A 19,015-nucleotide genomic window follows, 5' to 3' on the forward strand; every position below is an offset into this window, starting at 1 on the left:
GGTCTAAGTATTTGTCGTTCAGCCATGACGGTACTTTAAAAATTGAACAAATTTTAGTCGATTTGCTTATTTTACATAATGTCATATTTTGAGAAGCTATGAATGGAATAACTCAGGAAACATTTCAGCGTTGAATCAACGTTAAAAACCGGTTGCAAAAGATGTTGCGAAAACGTTGACAAAGTAATCAATATTACAAAAATATGTAACGCTGTTAAAGAGACGTCGATTAAACGTTGTTGCGTAACGTTGAATTAGCGTTACTAAAAGACGGTACAAAAATGTCGCATTTTTGTAACGTCTTTTAGTAACGCTAAATTTTGAAAAAAACGTTACTTAAAAAAGCCTTGCGTAAACGTGGCAACTTAGCGTTGAAGAAACGTTAAGTAAAAAGCGTTGCAAAAACGTTGTTAAAGCAGTCGATTTTTCAAGGATTTGTAACGTTGGTAGTAAAACGTACATTTAACGTGACACAAAAACGTCAAGTAAAGGTTGAAATATAACATTGAATCAACTCTTAAATGCGCTGTAGAAAATATCGCAAAAGATTATTAAACGTAGTTAAACGTGCTTATAATATTTATTGAATTGGCATATAAAACTAAATTTTATGTTGAGTTCTACACTTGCAATATTTCCATATTCGATTTTTTTAATACTAACAGTAATATACAATGATATAAATAAAAAAGCCTAAAATATACAGCTTATGTGTATATATATGTGTTTATATAAATACACACACATATATATGTGTGTATATATATACATATATATATATATCTATATATATATATATATATATATATATATATATATATATATATATATATATATATATATATATATATATATATATATATATATAAATATATATATATATATATATATATATTTATATATACAGTATTGGACAAAACATTTGCAACCAACATCGAACAATGCTAAAAAGTGTTCCTTATTTTACATGTCTTAAAAATGAAACGATCTATACTACCACAGTAAACAGTTCAGAAGTCTGGAGTCATAGCATGCCATGACATGAGCAATCAGCTGACAGGTGACAGCACACAGGCAGAATTTCGTTGACAAGTGCCATTTTGCAGCGGACAAAATAAGTGCAATTTTTTTGGTTTGTTTCATTTTCTTAAGTCTAGTCCGTATCGACGTCACGGAAGTTTTTTAATAATTAAAGAAAGTATCCAGAAGTTTCCAGAAGCATGCAGAAGCTTCCAGAAGTTTCCAAAAGATGCATCTGGAAGCATCCAGTAGCATCCAGAAATATCCAGAAACATTCAGAAGCATCCAGACGCATCCAGAAGCTTCAATAAGCATCGAAAAGAAGCATCTAGAATCTTCCAGAACAAGTTCACACAGGTTCGTTTTACTATATAAGAGACATGTAAATCGACATGTAGTTCAGTCAGTATATGGAAGTCAATCAGTCAGTATTATCAAGACAGTTTATCGAAGTGAGTTTTATCAAAGTGTTTTATCTAAGTACATCAATACAAGAAGTGAAATACAACAAGTGTTTCATTACATCAATACAGTCCACATCCAACCGAGACGTTGTGTTCCACAGAGCATTCTTGTATCATCACAAGGTAAATGTAACGCGGTAAGCCTTGAAAGCGTGATTATTTATTTTTATTATTTTTATGACTTCAAGTGCAAAAATGGCTCCCGACAGTCTTGGATTGGAACTAAGAAAGAAAATTATTTGCGATTACGTAAGTGGAATGTCACAAAAAAGTATTTGTGATAAATATCGCGTGAAAAATGGACCGTATCAAGACTATGTTCCAAATATCGTTCTATGGGGAAGTTGGCAGCAGATAACAAAGGTGGAAGACCACGTTCCACCACTTCTAGAGAGGATTCTATGATCGTCAGATCCGTCAAGAAGGATTCCTGGATATCATCAGTCGAGATACAAAAGCAATTAGAGCTGCCTGTATCGGACCGAACAATCAGACAACGTGCTGTTGAAGCCTGATTGTTTTCCCGACGCCCTGCAAAGAAACTGCTGATTTCACTAAAAAACCAGAAGAAAACACTCCTGTTTACTACATCTCATATTGACTGGAATGTGCAGAAACGGCGAACTGTCCTGTTCAGTGATAAATCGAAGTTCGACATCGTTGGGAGCGATGGCATTTGCCGTGTACGTCGACCGGCCGGAAAACGCCTTGATTTACGTTACTGCCATAAGAGCGTGAAACATGGTGGAGGCAATGTAATGGTCTGGGGGTGTTTTTCTGCTAACGATCTAGGTCCAATACATCGAAACGATGGATTAATGGACCGTTTCATGTATAAAAATATCCTGAAAGATGTTATGTTACCTCATGCTAAATGGAATATGCCAATAAAATGGGTTTTTCAGCAAGACAACGATCCGAAACACACTGCAAAAGTACTCAAGCAGTGGTTTCAAGACAACCACCTATCGGTGATGGATTGGCCGCCCCAATCTACGATCTCAACCCTATCGAGAACCTGTGGGAGATCGTCAACCGCAGAATTAATCGTGAAGGTGTTCTTTATAAGGATCAACTGTTTGAACAAATCCAAAAGGCCTGGGTAGCGATTCCACAAAGTTTTATTGATCACCTGATCAAATCTATGCCTCGAAGATGCAAGGCTGTGATCGACAACAAAGGATTCGCCACGAAATACTGATAGCGAAATACAGCTTGGTCAACATTTTCTCGAGTTGCACTTGTTTTGTCCAAAAGGAAATCAACTTTTTTAAATACTTTTGATGAATTTATTAATTTTCGTGTTCAAATAATAAACTTTGTGAAGAATAAAACTTGAAGAACTTTGTCTCTAAACATTTACATAGTTATTTCTCTATATTGAAAAAATGCAGCACTTTTATATAAAGAAACTAAATTAGCATTATTTGGTTGCATTCGTTTTGTCCGATACTGTATATATATATATATATATATATATATATATATATATATATATATATATATATATATATATATATATATATATATATATATATATATATATATATATATATATATATATATATATATATATATATATATATATATATATATTTATATATATATATATATATATATACATATATATATATATATATATATATATATATATATATTAATACATACATATATATATATATATATATATATATATATATATATATATATATACATATATATATATATATATATATATATATATATATATATATATATATATATATATATATATATATATATATATACATACATATATATATATATATAAATATATATATATATATATATATATATTTATATATATATATATTTATATATATACATATATATATATATAATATATATATATATATATACATACATATATATATATATATATATATATATATATATATATATATATATATATATATATATATATATATATATATATATATATATAAAGATATACAAAATAAAATAATAGAGCTCATAGGTACAAAAGTGAAGTCAGAGATAATATAGCGCGCAAAAAAATTGAAATATTATTCCATTAAGCTGACTGTACTGAGGACATTACTCATTTAGAGCAACTTTCACTGACAATACGATTTATTGGTTTATCATCAAATGACAATAAAATTTCAGTGAAAGAACATTTCATAAAGTTTTTTTCTGTCAATGAGTCGACTGGTGAAAGACTCACTAAAGTTATTATAGATGCTTTAAATAAATACGGACTGGAATTGAACAATTGTAGGGGTCAGGGTTATGACAACGGGGCGAACATAAAAGGAAAAAATATTGGGGTTCAAAGGAGAATTTTGGAAATTAATCTTGTAGCTGCTTATGTACCGTGGTCCTGTCATAGCTACAATCTCGTACAATGTCATGCCGCTAAGTCTTTTGTAAAACCAGTCATTTTATTTAGGGTACTTCAGAGGTTGTTTACATTGTTTTCAGCTTCTGTTCATCGTTTGAAAATTCTAACCGGTTACTTGGGAATATATACCATTAAGAAGCTAAGTAAGACACGTTGGGAAGCAAGAATAAACAGTGTTAAAGCATCCGTTATCAAATAAGTGCCATCCATGATGCTTTAATTACTCTGGGTATTGAAAATCAAAAAACTGATGTTAAAGTCTCTCATGAAGCTTCTATTCTAGCTAAACAGTTAAAAGATTTCGGTTTCATAGTTTCGTTGGTTGTTTGGTATGATATACTTTTTCAAGTTAATGTCGCTAATAAATATCAACAATCTTTAGACATGAATTTTGGTAAATGCACAGAAATTTTGAAAAATGCTGCACTTTTTTGGAGGAATATAGAAATACAGGATTTAAATCCGCCACTTTAACGGCAAAGGAATTGGCCAGAGAACTAGAAATTGAGCCTGTGTTTAAGGCCACATTAAGAGTTCGATGTGTTAAGCGTCAAGCTGGAGAAACTGTTTGAAATAAGCCTATAACTTCTCCAGAAAAAAGTTTAAAGTTAAATTTTTTAACTACCTTTTGGACTCTACATTAACTTCATTCAATGAAAGATTTAATCAGTTAAGTTAGTATTCAAAATCATGGTTTTTTTTGTACAATATAAAACAGATTCCGAAAAAGCCTGACCTTGTCAAACTTTACAGTAATCTCCAATTAAACTTAACTGTAGACTCAGATATTGACGGTAGTATGTTATGCAATGAACTCCTAAGTCTGAAAGCTTTTTCGTATGATAAGAATGTGGTTACTCCTGTTTTTGTTTTAAATTTTATTAAAGATCACAACTTACAAGAGATATATTTAAATGTATGGATAGCATTGCGAATATTATTAACTATGCGGTTGCTAGTGGGGAGAGCAATATTTCAAAGCTCAAGTTAAAAACCTAAGATCAACTATATCCCAATCTTAGTTGACAAACTTAGCAACTTTGTCAATCGAAAATGAAATTGCTGAAAAAATTGACATTGATAAACTCATAAAAGAGTTTGCCGATGGAAAGGCAGGGAAAGCTAAATTTTGTTAGTTTTTCTTTTTAAATAAATTTTTATTTATATTACTAATTGGTTATTTAATTGGTTATTACTAATTGGTTATTTTACCCTTTGTCTTTTATTTGTATGGGGTTAAATTGAGCTAGGGACGCCACAGAAATCTCGCCCAGGGCGCTGGTAGTGCTAAAACCGGCACTATATATATATATATATATATATATATATATATATATATATATATATATATATATATATATATATATATATATATATATATATATATATATATATATATATATATATATATATGTTGTATATATTCATAAATATACTCATATATAGATGCATAAATATATATTATTAAAATAAGTTAAAATATATATCATTAAAAATGTATGATGAAGAATAAATGTTAGAATTTAATATACAACACTAACTCTATAATTTGGACTTGATACTTTTCTGATAAAATTAGAAACTCTTTTTAAAAATGGAAATAGTGTTACTTATCCAAACGTCTTTTTATACTAAATAAACTCAATAATGCATAAATTCATTATTTGAGGAAGCTTTTATACTGAAGTAAAGGGTGTTTTTTGAAGCCCGATAGAACTTCAAGTTGGAAAAAAAAAACACAACAAATAAAACCGTAATTAAACTTTTTTATTTATTTGAAAGATGGATACATGACATTAACACTTAAAAATAACTTCGAGCATATGGGCACCGCGGCTGTTTTTGACGAAATCCATTCTGGATGTCCAATTTTGGGCCACTTTCACAAAAATTTCTGGTCTTATGTCACGAACAACACAAACAATACTGACCTCCAAGGCATCAATTGTTGCTGGTTTATCAGCATAAACCAGTGACTTCACATTGCCCTGCAGGAAATAGTCCAGAGATGTCAAATCGCATGACAATGGAGGCCAATTGACATCCATTTTTTGAAATTAAATTGTCTCAAAATTTTGATTTCAATAAATCAATGATTCCAGTTGCTATATAGCGAGAAGCGTCATCCTGTTGAAACCACATCTCGTTTGTATCTATGTCATAGTTACTCTAAAACAAAAAATTATTGATCATAGTGCGGTATCGATTTCCATTGACCGTAACGCAAGCTCCGGCTTCATTTTTGAAGAAAAAAAGTCCGATGATTCCACCGTATAAATTGAACCAAACGGTGCTTTTTTCTGAACGTAATGAAGTCTGTAGGGTCTCTTGTGGATTTGTCTCACTCCTTATGCAGCTATTTTGCTTACTGACAAAACCATTAAGCCAAAAATGAGCCTCATTGCTGATCATAATTTGGTGATAAAACAATGGGTCAGGGTCAGTTACTAACTGCTTTAGAGCCCAATCGGCAAAGGAACGACGCATATAATGGTCTTGCAGCTTTAATTTTTGCACCAACTAGGTCCTATACGGGTCTAGACCAAGTTTTTTGCTTAAAATTTATTATGTGATGGACGGACAGACCCCCACTTCCTGCAACCGACAAAGAATAAATAAATTTGGATCCTCTTCCTCACTTTTGTTTACAGCAGTAATATTCTCTTCAGTACGCACATCCCGGCAAACATGTCAGTGTTGAATCAACGTTAAAAACCGATCGCAAAAGATGTTGCAAAAACGTTGACAAAGAAATCAATTTTGCAAAGATATATAATGTTGTTAAAGAGATGTTGATTAAACGTTGTTGCGTAACGTTGAAAAAACGTTACTTAAAAAGCGTTGCATAAACGCGCAGCTTACCGTTAAAAAAAAGCATTGCATTAACGTTGTTAAAGAAGTCAATTTTGCAAAGATTCGTAACCTTGGTAGTAAAACGTCGATTTAACGTGACTCAAAACATCGCAAAATATTATTAAACGTGAATGATAAATATAAAAATATACTATTTTTTATATAAAATATATAATTTATAGATAGGGGAACCTGTTGTACGTTTGACCACGTTGTACCTTTGGTCATTCTACTCTGTTGGCTTACTATTATTATTTTAAAAAAACGAGAAGTGTCATTTGAAATAGTAGTCCATGACAACTCTTCTTATCGTAAAACATTATACTTGGGATAGATGGTATTGATCCACAAGCAATTATAAGTTTTGACTCTTAAAAAGTAAATATTTGTGTTAATCTTATTCTGATTTTAAAACTGTGATAAATTGTTGTTTGATTCATCTACGACATTATAAACATTACCCAACATCTTTTTTTTTTTATGGAAAATTTTGGATGATTATGTCTGACCGTAAATGGGGATTAAGACAATAACTGTTAAAGAAACCCATCTCGTGTACCTTTGACCAGTCAAGGACGTTGTACCTTTGACCAATAAAAACTGCTTCCTCGGTAATTTGCGGACTTTAAGAGGGCAAGATTATAAAATTTATAATCTACCTTATTATGCGTCGTCTGTGCTTTATTGCTTTTTAATGCAAAATTGTTTCTAGTATTATGATGATGAAATAATTCCATTGAATTTTAATGCAATTCACTATTTATTCTTGAACCACTACTACACTTAGAATAATCAATTTTGTTAATTTAGTTAGTTGGACAGCTGAAGCAATATTATTGTCAAGTTCATTTTATTACCTAGTTTTTGCTCAGCTATAGGGAATTAAATGTATCGAAATAGTTAATTAATTTTGTTAATATATTTTAGTTTTAAAATGCCAAGGAGCAAGATTGGTGTTTTTCGCAAAAAGATTTCCGAAATGGATATGCTAAATGCAGTGAATTTTGTGCTTCAACAAAAAATGAGTTTAAGTGAAGCTGCAAGACATTGCAACATCAAAAAGTCAACTTTAATATATCAGTTGAAGCAGTTTAAAAAATCTGGTAGTTGCGAATATTTATATTTACATACCAAACCAAAAAAAGTATTCTCAACTGAAGAAGAATTAATTTTGGTAAACTACTTGGCAGATGCTGCAAATATGCATTATGGACTTACATTAAAGCAGATAAGATCCTTTGCATATGAGTATGCTTTAGCAAATCATAAAAAAATTGAAACTTCATGGATGAAAAATAAATGTGCAGGTGAACAATGGCTGCGAGATTTTCGCAAAAGATATAATAACAAGCTATCTCTACGTAAACCACAACCTACAAGTCTTGGTAGATCTTCTGCATTCAATAGAGAAACTGTAAGAATTGTATATAAAAATTACAAAAATGTTTTAGAACGTTATCATTTTGACCCATCAAATATTTGGAACTGTGATGAAACAGGAATTACCACAGTCCACGTACCACCAAAAATTCTAGCTCCAAAAGGTAAAAAACAAATAGGGAGCATAACTAGTGCTGAACGAGGCAACAATTTAACAATGATTGCAGCCATTAATGCTACTGGAAATAGCATCCCACCATTACTTGTATTTCCACGTGCTAAATTCAAAGACTACATGTTAAATAATTGTCCTCCTGGAAGTGTAGGAGCAGCTAATAAGTCTGGATGGTCAAATGAAGTCATTTTAGTGCAATTTCTTGAACATTTTATTAGTAATGTGCGACCGTCAATTAAAAAACCTGTTCTTTTATTAATGGATAACCATGAGAGTCATGTAAACATTTCTGTTATTGAGTTAGCAAAAAAATCTGGTATAGTTTTAATGACATTTCATCCTCACACAACCCATAAAATGCAACCTCTTGATCGTGGTGTTTTTGGACCATTTAAAACTTTTTATAACAATGCCATGAATAACTGGATGATATCACCAGGCAATGCTGGTAAACCAGTCACAATTTATGATATATCTTACCTTGTTCGTCAAGCTTATCCTCATGCTTTTGTACCAAATAATATTATAAATAGTTTTAAATGTACTGGATTTTATCCATTTAATGAAAATATTTTTACTGATATTGACTTTTTAGCTGCAAATGTTACTGATAGGCCAATAGTGAATACTGAAGCTTGCCTTTCTAATAAGATTATTGATGTTAAAACTGCTCCATCCAGTGTACCATCAACGTCATCTATTGTTTTAGGGGAAATCCCTACTGTGAGTTTACCATCAAGATCAATTGTTTCACCTGAGATAATACGACCTCATCCTAAAGCCAAATTAAGAAAAACAAATACTTCAAAAAGACGTAATAGAAAATCATGTATTTTAACTGATACCCCTGAAATTAAAGTTATTCTAGATTCAAAATCTAATAACCAACAATTTAAAAAGACCTCTTCAAGCAAAAGAAAAAAAATGGCAAAGCAGATTATTTTTAGTCAGTCTGACATATGTTTAAATGATGAAAGCTCTAATGAAATTGATTTTGGAGTAAATATACTTGATAATGAAAGTGAAATTGTTTCTGGAGATTTTTTAATTGTCAAGTTGGATTGAAAGAAATGCTCTAGATTTTATGTAGCAGAAGTTTTAGAAGTTGTTGGTATAGTTTACAAAAATTAAGTATCTTAAGAAATCAGGAGACTTTTGTAACAAGTTTATAAGAGAAGACGACAATCTTTATGATTTGGAACTTAAGGATATTATTATGAAACTTCCACCACCAAGTATTGGTCATGGTTCATCTAAGCGTCAGTATCTTATGTTTGATGTTCATCTGACTATTTGCAATAGTTAATATATTTTACTCTTTTATCATTGTATTTTTTATTGTCATCATTAAGATATTTTCTATAAAAAGCATTATGATCATATGTAAATGAATATAGACCGCCAGCTAACATAAGTTATAAAAATATATTTTTGCTCTTTTCTTATCTAAAATAATAAAAATAACTGTATATATTAGAAAATATGTTTTGTACAATTAAATCGCGTTTAAAGTTTTGGACCTTAATCCTAATTATTTCATGTAAGTAGCATCTAACTAAAGAAAGTATGTGACTTTATCTAAATAGTTATAATAACTGATTTTATTGAAAAAAATTAGTAATACTGAGTATCGTAACTTTAATACACAAGTCTTTGCAAGATTGTAAGGATTGATTTTTCTAGTTTTTTTTTAGACAATTAGGATTGATTACAAAATAATTAGATTTTTTTTATTGATATAAGATGGACCAAAAGTTTCTATATAATATATAACCAGCTAAAATATTAAAAAGGGTTCAAACATTGCATGATTTTTTAATAATAACATTTTGGTCAAAGGAACAATGCGCATCGGTCAAAGGTACAACGTACGTGTTGTACCTTTGACCAATAGACTTCTTTTTTTAAAACGCGGGAAAAAGATACTTCTTGGTCAAATGAAAAAAAATTTCTAAGTATAATTTTTGGGCAAAATATAAGAGAATATTATAAAGTTTGAATGGTTTGGATTTACTCAATAGGCTACGCAAAAAACGCCTTAAAGCAAAAAGTGGTCAAAGGTACAACACGTTCCCCTATATATAAAAAAATTAATTTTTTTTATTAAGATTTATGTGTGTGTGTGAGTGGTTGTATATATATTTAAAATATATAAGAAAAACAATTTACAGGATATCGTATCGAAAGGCGAGGATATCTTAAGATACAGAATCTAAATCAAAAAAATTAAACTTGTATTATTAGAAGTCTGAGAGCAAGTGTAAAAAAATTAATGTTATTGAATTAGTATGATTATTATTTAAATTAAAAAAGTAAAAATAAATAAATATACAGTTTCGGACAAAATGAGTGCAACCAAATAATGCTAATTTAGTTTCTTTATATAAAAGTGCTTCATTTTTTTAATTTAGAGAAATAACTCTGTAAATGTTACTGTTTAGAGACAAAGTTCTTCAAGTTTTATTCATCACAAAGTTTATTATTTGTACACGAAAATTAACAAATTAATCAAAAGTATTAAAAAAATTTGATTTCCTTTTGGACAAAACAAGTGCAACTCGAGAAAATGTTGACCAAGCTGTATTTCGCTATCAGTATTTCGTGGCGAATCCTTTGTTGTCGATCACAGCCTTGCATCTTCGAGGCATAGATTCGATCAGGTGATCAATAAAACTTTGTGGAATCGCTGCCTAGGCCTTTTGGATTTGTTCAAACAGTTGATCCTTATTAGGAACACCTTCACGATTAATTCTGCGGTTGACGATCTCCCACAGGTTCTCGATAGCGTTGAGATCCGGAGATTGAGGCGGCCAATCCATCACCGATAGGTGGTTGTCTTGAAACCACTGCTTGAGTACTTTTGCAGTGTGTTTCGGATCGTTGTCTTGCTGAAAAACCCATTTTATTGGCATATTCCATTCAGCATGAGGTAACATAACATCTTTCAGGATATTTTTATACATAAAGCGGTCCATTATTCCATCGTTTCGATGTATTGGACCTAGACTGTTAGCAGAAAAACACCCCCAGACCATTACATTGCCTCCACCATGCTTCACGGTCTTATGGCAGTAAGTAAATCGAGGCGTTTTCCGGCCGGTCAACGTACACGGCAAATGCCATCGCTACCAATGATGTTGAACTTCGATTCATCACTGAACAGGACAGTTCGCCATTTCTGCACATTCCAGTCAATATGAGATGCAGCAAACAGGAGTGTTTTCTTCTGGTATTTTAGTGAAATCAGCGGTTTTTTTGCAGGGCGTCGAGAAAACAATCCGGCTTCAACAGCACGTCGTCTGGTATCGGTCAATTCCCTGGATATCATCAGTCGAGATACAAAAGCAATTAGAGCTGCCTGCATCGGTCCGGTACAGGCAGCTCTAATTGCTTTTGTATCTCAACTGATGATATCCAGGGATCTGACAGTCATAGAATCCTCTCTAGAAGGTGGGGAACGCGGTCTTCCACCTCTGTTCTCTGCTGCCAACTTCCTCGTACAACGATATTTGGAACATAGTCTTAATACGGTCCATTTTTTCACGCGTTATTTATCACAAATACTTTTTTGTGACATTCCACTTACGTAATCGCAAATAATTTTCTTTCTTAGTTCCAATCCAAGACTGTCGGGAGCCATTTTTGCACTTGAAGTCATAAAATAATAAAAATAAATAATCACGCTTCTCAAGGCTCACCATGTGATACAATAATACTCTGTGGAACACAACGTAATCGTTGGATGTGGACTGTATTGATGTAATGAAACACTTATTGTATTTCACTTCTTGTATTGATGTACTTAGATAAAACACTTTGATAAAACTCACTTCGAAAAACTGTCTTGATAATACTGACTGATTGACTTCCATATACTGACTGAATTACATGTCGATTTACATATCTCTTATATAGTAAAATGAACCTGTGTGAACTTGTTCTGGAGGATTCTAGATGCTTCTTTTCGATGCTTTTGGATGCGTCTGGATGCTTCTGAATGTTTCTGGATACTTCTGGATGCTACTGGATGCTTCCAGATGCATCTTTTGGAAACTTCTGGAAGCTTCTGCATGCTTCTGGAAACTTCTGGATACTTCCTTTAATTATTAAAAAACTTCCGTGACGTTGACACGGACCAGACTTAAGAAAATGAAACAAACCAAAAAAGTTGCACTTGTTTTGTCCGCTGCAAAATGGCACTTGTCAACGAAATTTTGCCTGTGTGCTGTCACCTGTCAGCTGATTGCTCATGTCATGGCATGCTATGACTCCAGACTCCTGAACTGTTTACTGTGGTAGTATAGTTCGTTTCGTTTTTAAGACATGTAAAATTAGGAACGCTTTTTAGCATTGTTCGATGTTGGTTGCAAATGTTTTGTCCTATACTGTATATGTATATATATATATATATATATATATATATATATATATATATATATATATATATATATATATACTGTATATGTATATATATATATACATATATATATATATATATATATATATATATATATATATATGTATATATATATTTATATATATATATTTATATATATATATATATATATATATATATATCCAATACTGTATATGTATATATATATATATATATATATAAAAATATATATATATATATATATATATATATATATATATATATGTATATATGTATATATATATATATATATGTATATATATATAAATATATAATATATATATATATATATATAAATAAATATATATATATTATATATATATATTATAAATATATATATATATATATTTATATATATATATATATATATATATATATATATATATATATATATATATATATATATATATATATGTATATATATATATATACAGTAAACTCCCGGTTATTCAAACCTCCGAGGGGTATAAGAATTTATTTCGAATAAACGGAAGTTCGAATAACTGAAAATGATCTTTAAAGTGACCTATTTCAAATCACTTTCAAATTTTAATGAAAATAGAAAGTAAAAAAGAAAAAGCCCCTTTGAATGAGATCTTATGTTTTTTCCATGTAAAACAATAAATATTTTACAATTTATTAACAACATTGTCCATATTTTATTTATTATTTACTCCTTAAATTTGCTTTGTGTATCAAGAATGTAACCTTGGGAACACAAACTCTGCATATAATACTTTCACAGATATTTTTCTAAAACACTATAATAATCATTTTCCAATCAAAGAAAAAGAAATAAAAGTAAAACATTTGAGCTGTCCATGGATCACCAGCGGAATCAAAAAATCTTCAAAATCTAAACAAAGACTATATGTTAAATATTTGAAAAACAGAAATGAAGAAAACCTATCTACTTATAAACAATATAAAAATCTTTTCGAAAAAATCAGAAAACATTCTAAAAAAGTTTATTATTCTAAATTACTTCAAAAAACTAATGGAGATACCAAAAAAACATGGAACATCATGAAAGAAATAATCGGAAAAAAGTATATAAAAACAAACAGCTTACCAGATAGAATTATTATAAATGAAATAGAACACAACGATCAGAACTCTATTGCCGAACAATTCAACAATTTCTTTGCAAATATTGGCCCTAACATGGCGTCTAAAATTCAAACCGCAAATAACTCCTTTGAAAATTATTTTACTGATCTAAATAGCGAACTAACTTTCAACGGATTAAGCTATGAAGAACTCGAAAATGCAAAAAACTCTTTAAAAATCAACAAAGCACCAGGAATTGATGAAATTTGTAGCAATATTGTAATGAGTATCTTTCCGATAATAAAGAAACCCCTCTTCGAAATATTTAAATCTTCAATTACAACAGGAACCGTTCCAGAGAAATTGAAAATTGCAAAAATTGTACCAATATATAAAACTGGAGAACCATACTTACTAAACAATTATAGACCAATCTCAATTCTTCCTGTATTCTCAAAACTCCTCGAACGAATAATTTATAATAAATTATACCAATATATAGCAAACAACAATATCTTAAATACAAAACAATTCGGCTTTCAAAAGCAACATGCAACCGAACATGCAATCGTAGATCTTGTAAATAGCATCAACTACTCATTTGTTAATAAAGAATTTGTTTTAGGAATCTTTATAGATTTATCGAAAGCATTCGATACTGTTGATCATGCTATCCTGCTAAAAAAATTGGAAAAATATGGCGTAAAAAATGTTGCATTACTCTGGTTTAAAAATTTTTTGCTAAACAGACAGCAATGTGTTAATACTGATGAAAATATCTGTTCAAAATTGCTTAAGATTAAATGTGGCGTTCCCCAAGGTTCCATTCTAGCTCCCTTATTGTTCTTAATATACATTAACGATCTTCCAAAAGTCTTAAACAAACTTGATGTAATAATGTTTGCAGATGATACTAATTTATTTTATTCATCTCAGTCTATTGAAGAACTCTTTGAAACAACGAATATCGAACATGAAAAACTTAATATCTGGCAAAAATCTAATAAATTATCTTTAAACACAGAAAAAACCAATTACATTTTATTCCATCCCAACCAAAAAAGAAAAAAAATACCTAATATATTACCATTGCTAAAAATAGAAAACAAAAATATTGAAAGAACCTCAATAACAAAATTTCTAGGTTTACTAATTGACGAAAATATTTCATGGAAAGCACACATTGACTATTTAAATACAAAAATAACCAAAAACATTGGCGTGCTATACAAAGCTAGACCAATGTTATCCCAAGAAAATCTGAAACATCTTTATTTCTCATTTATACAGACCTATTATACATATGGTAATATAGCATGGGCAAGTACCAATAAATCCAATTTGAAATCACTTTATCGACGTCAAAAACATGCCGTTAGAATTGTCTATAAAAAAGACAAATTCACTCATGCTGAACCTTTGTTAAAACTCCTTAATGCTCTAAACGTCTATAGAATAAACATTTATCAAAACTTATTGTTTATGCTGAAATATAAACTCGGGCTTGTCCCATCACATTTCTCAAATCATTTCTTTAAAAGCAATAGAAATAGATATGACACTCGAGAAGTAGGAAACTTTAATATACCGTTTAGAAAAACAAAACTATCGCGTTTCACAATTTCATATCGCGGTCCCTATCTCTATAATAAACTGATATCCAGAAATGCCATAATTACAAAATTAGATAACCAAAATTGTTTGAAAATCTTACTAAAAAAATTCGTTTTAAATATAAACAATTATATGAACTTACACTAAACTAATACTGAAACTAGAGCCAAAATTAACGTTGAAGCGAAAATCCCAAAAAACTTCAATAACAAATATTAATATAAAAAATATATAAACCAAAAATAATTTTATTTATGCCTAATCATTATTTATGTGTGCAAAATCTAGCATTTATCAATTATTTTTTATCTTACATTTTATTATATGTGAATCCAATATAAAATGAACTACCATTATATTTTGTGAAACTAGAAACATGTAAAAACAAAAATACAAAAAATATTACTAGTACAAGCGGTTTCTTGATGACAAGACCATCTGGTCTTCTGCAAGTTTCCCGCGTTCTTTTAATAATAATGATACCCTGCAGTTATATTCTTTGTATTCTATAAAGTTGTGAGATCTTATTTTTTCTCCTACCACCATATATTTTATAAAAATTGTAAATTTGTATCAGTTATATAGATAGAATCACAATATTGTAAAGATAAAACAAAAAAAAAAAAAAAAAAAAAAAAAAAAAAAAATATATATATATATATATATATATAAATATTTATACAGAGGCGTAGAAAGAACTTTTTGGTGTTCGAGATAGGTAACTTCCAGACATGGAGCAAACTCCAAACATTTATATGTTTATACTTATGTCAAATAATGAGGGTTTGCAAAAAATTGCGATGATTGTAGGCTGGGAACAAAAAAGCCCCAAAATATTTGCCCCCTCCTGTCCCAAACGTGAGCGCAACAAGTTGATGAAGTATTTTTTGTACTATTCTTAACTAGACTTATATTCATCGATAAATTTTAGATTTCATTTTAAAATATTTTAGCGTTTCAAAATTATGACCGTATAAAGTTTAAACCCCCCCTCAAATTGAGGGGGTTGCATATTTTATATGGTAATAATTTTTAAACGCTAATAGATAATACTATGAAACTTAAAATCTATTGATGAATATAAGTCTAGTTAAGAATAGTACAAAAACTACTTCATCAACTTGTTGCTCTCACGTTTTTGGCGGGGGGAGGGGGGGGCGAAATTTTTTCGCTTTTTCGTTCCCAGCCTCCAATCATCGCAAGTTTATGCAAACCCTCATTATTTGACATAAGTATAATCATATAAATGTTTTGAGTTTGCTCCATGTCTGGAAGTTACCTATCTTAAACACCAAAAAATTCTTTCTACGCCTCTGTATATATATATATATATATATATATATATATATATATATATATATATATATATATATATATATATATATATATATATATATATATATATACATTTTAATGAAGTCAAGTTTCACAACTAAAAATAGCCACAATTCCATTCCAAATAAAACTTACTTCATTTCGTGTAGCTATAAATCATGAACTTAAATCATCTTTGTTCATAAGATGGAAACCAGTTAAAACCATATTATTCCTCGATCTTTGATCCACCAGAACTTTACTTAATAAACTTACACTGAAAATTAAACTACCACAAGTCAAAAAAATTTAAACAGTGGTTTTGAAATCAGCTATGACTAACAGTTAATATTAGGTTTTCTTTATTCTTTACCGTATAAAAAACAAAGAAAAGCCAATCCAAAGAGAAGCACAATTATTCACAAACATAATTACTTACATTCTTTTTTGGAGTCCTCTGTAGTGGTGAAATTAAAACCTTCGCATACTTCTTTATCTATTAGTAATTATTTAGTAAAATAAAAATAAACAAAAATACAAAAACTAAAATGTAAAATAAGTGTAAACAGATTACGATATATATCTAGGCAATAATACAATAAACAGATTCAAAATATTACTTATCCCAAAATAAAAATAAAAGAGTTTATTTGTTATAGAACTTCATTGTTAACCCTTTAACAGTCCCGTTTAATTTTTTAAATATGGTCGCTATGAATCCAGCTATTTTTTCCGTGGTGGTCTCTAAATTTCCCGTGTTTTTAAAGTCATCGTATTTTTTACTAAATAGAATAATGAAAGTTTTTTTACTATTTTTAACATTATAAAACACCACAAAAGTTTTCATGTTTAAGAATATATAAATCATACTACATAAACACAAAATTATAAAAATTTATTCACTAATATTCACTTTTTGTACGACAATTGAAAAAGCATTAAGCTGCACATAGTCTTACATTACATTCTAAACATTCATATTTTGAATCTTTTTAAATTATGTATTTGTAACATACCGCACACCTTCTTTGAGTATTAATCTTTTATTATTGTTTTCAATTATTATTCATCAAATATATCTTTTCATTATTGATTCATTACATGTATAACTTTCTATCTTTTAGTGAGTAAATAGGTAAATTTTGCTAATTATTTTTGCCCTGAAAGATTTTCCTTATTTGTCATACTTAAAAATAAAGTGAACACGTGTAAAAGTGAATTATTGAAACAAAAGCCCTATAATTACGTAGTAATAAATTTTGTGACAAGAAGACGTATAATTACTGATGAACATGAAGGAAATATAAGAAGATACATAAAACCGTAATATTAGGGCATAAAAATTTGGAAACCACTTTTAATTTTCGTAATATTACGGCATAGACTGTTAACGGGTTAACATAAGACTAAAATAGTTTTTTTATTCATATAAAACAATTAAAATAGGAATGAGTACTATAAATTTAATGACCTCCAGTTACTTTAATTCTTTTAGGTATAAGGATGTTCTAGAAATTATCAGTTAGAAAATTATTATAGGCAGCTTTGATTGCATGAACACCAATTGACTAAAATAACCGACCATCTTCTACCCAACAAGATGAAACAACTGCCTCTGTTTCAAGCCAAATTTTAAAACAACTAAGCATATATATATATATATATATATATATATATATATATATATATATATATATATATATATATATATATATATATATACACACCCAGTGCGTATCTACATCATTCTCACGTCGGTGCGATGTTGGTTTTAGGTTAGCGACGTCGCTAACGATAAGTCAACATCGCGCCAACGTGAGAATGACGTCGAAAATTAACATCGAGTTGCGATGTTGAATGAACATCAAAGCGACGTAAAACTCGTGCTTTTATCCGACATTGATTTTTAATTTGAAAATGACATCGCACAGACGTCGTTAGACGATGTTTGATAGAAAAATTGCTGAAGAATAAATTATATCACTAAAATTGGCTCGCGTCAACATTTAAGTTAATTAACTACAGATAGGTACACTTTAAAAACACAAACACCTTAAAAACTACAAAGTCATAATTTATGTTCTTGTCAAGCACTGTGTGAGCTTTAGCGCATAATATTATTTGTTTTGAGACTTCATATAAATACTCTCTCCAACAAAATACAAGTTCGACTATTTTTATATTTAAAAAATGCGATTAAAACAATTTAAAAATAAATATAAATTAATTTTAAAATAAAAAGACACTTTTTGGCATGGGTAAGCACCAGTTTAAAAATAAGTTTGAAATTCCTTTTTTTTTAGATA

At 29.5% G+C, this 19,015-nt stretch overlaps 1 long non-coding RNA gene across 3 annotated transcripts; it reads right to left on the bottom strand.

Annotated features, from left to right (window-relative positions):
• Positions 1–10,354: 10,354 nt before the first annotated feature.
• Positions 10,355–17,567, bottom strand: LOC136081701 (uncharacterized). 3 transcript variants are annotated; one of them, XR_010639035.1, is made up of 3 exons: positions 17,149–17,567; positions 16,866–16,971; positions 10,355–10,508 (listed from the first exon to the last, which is right to left on the bottom strand). It is a non-coding gene; the product is annotated as an uncharacterized LOC136081701 (long non-coding RNA). The 3 variants fall into 3 exon arrangements; XR_010639034.1 differs by having other exon boundaries at positions 16,866–16,986; XR_010639036.1 differs by lacking the exon at positions 10,355–10,508 and adding an exon at positions 13,394–13,587 and having other exon boundaries at positions 16,866–16,986.
• Positions 17,568–19,015: the final 1,448 nt, after the last annotated feature.

The sequence above is a fragment of the Hydra vulgaris genome, chromosome 06, assembly GCF_038396675.1.
Source record: "Hydra vulgaris chromosome 06, alternate assembly HydraT2T_AEP".
NCBI lineage: Eukaryota > Metazoa > Cnidaria > Hydrozoa > Anthoathecata > Hydridae > Hydra > Hydra vulgaris.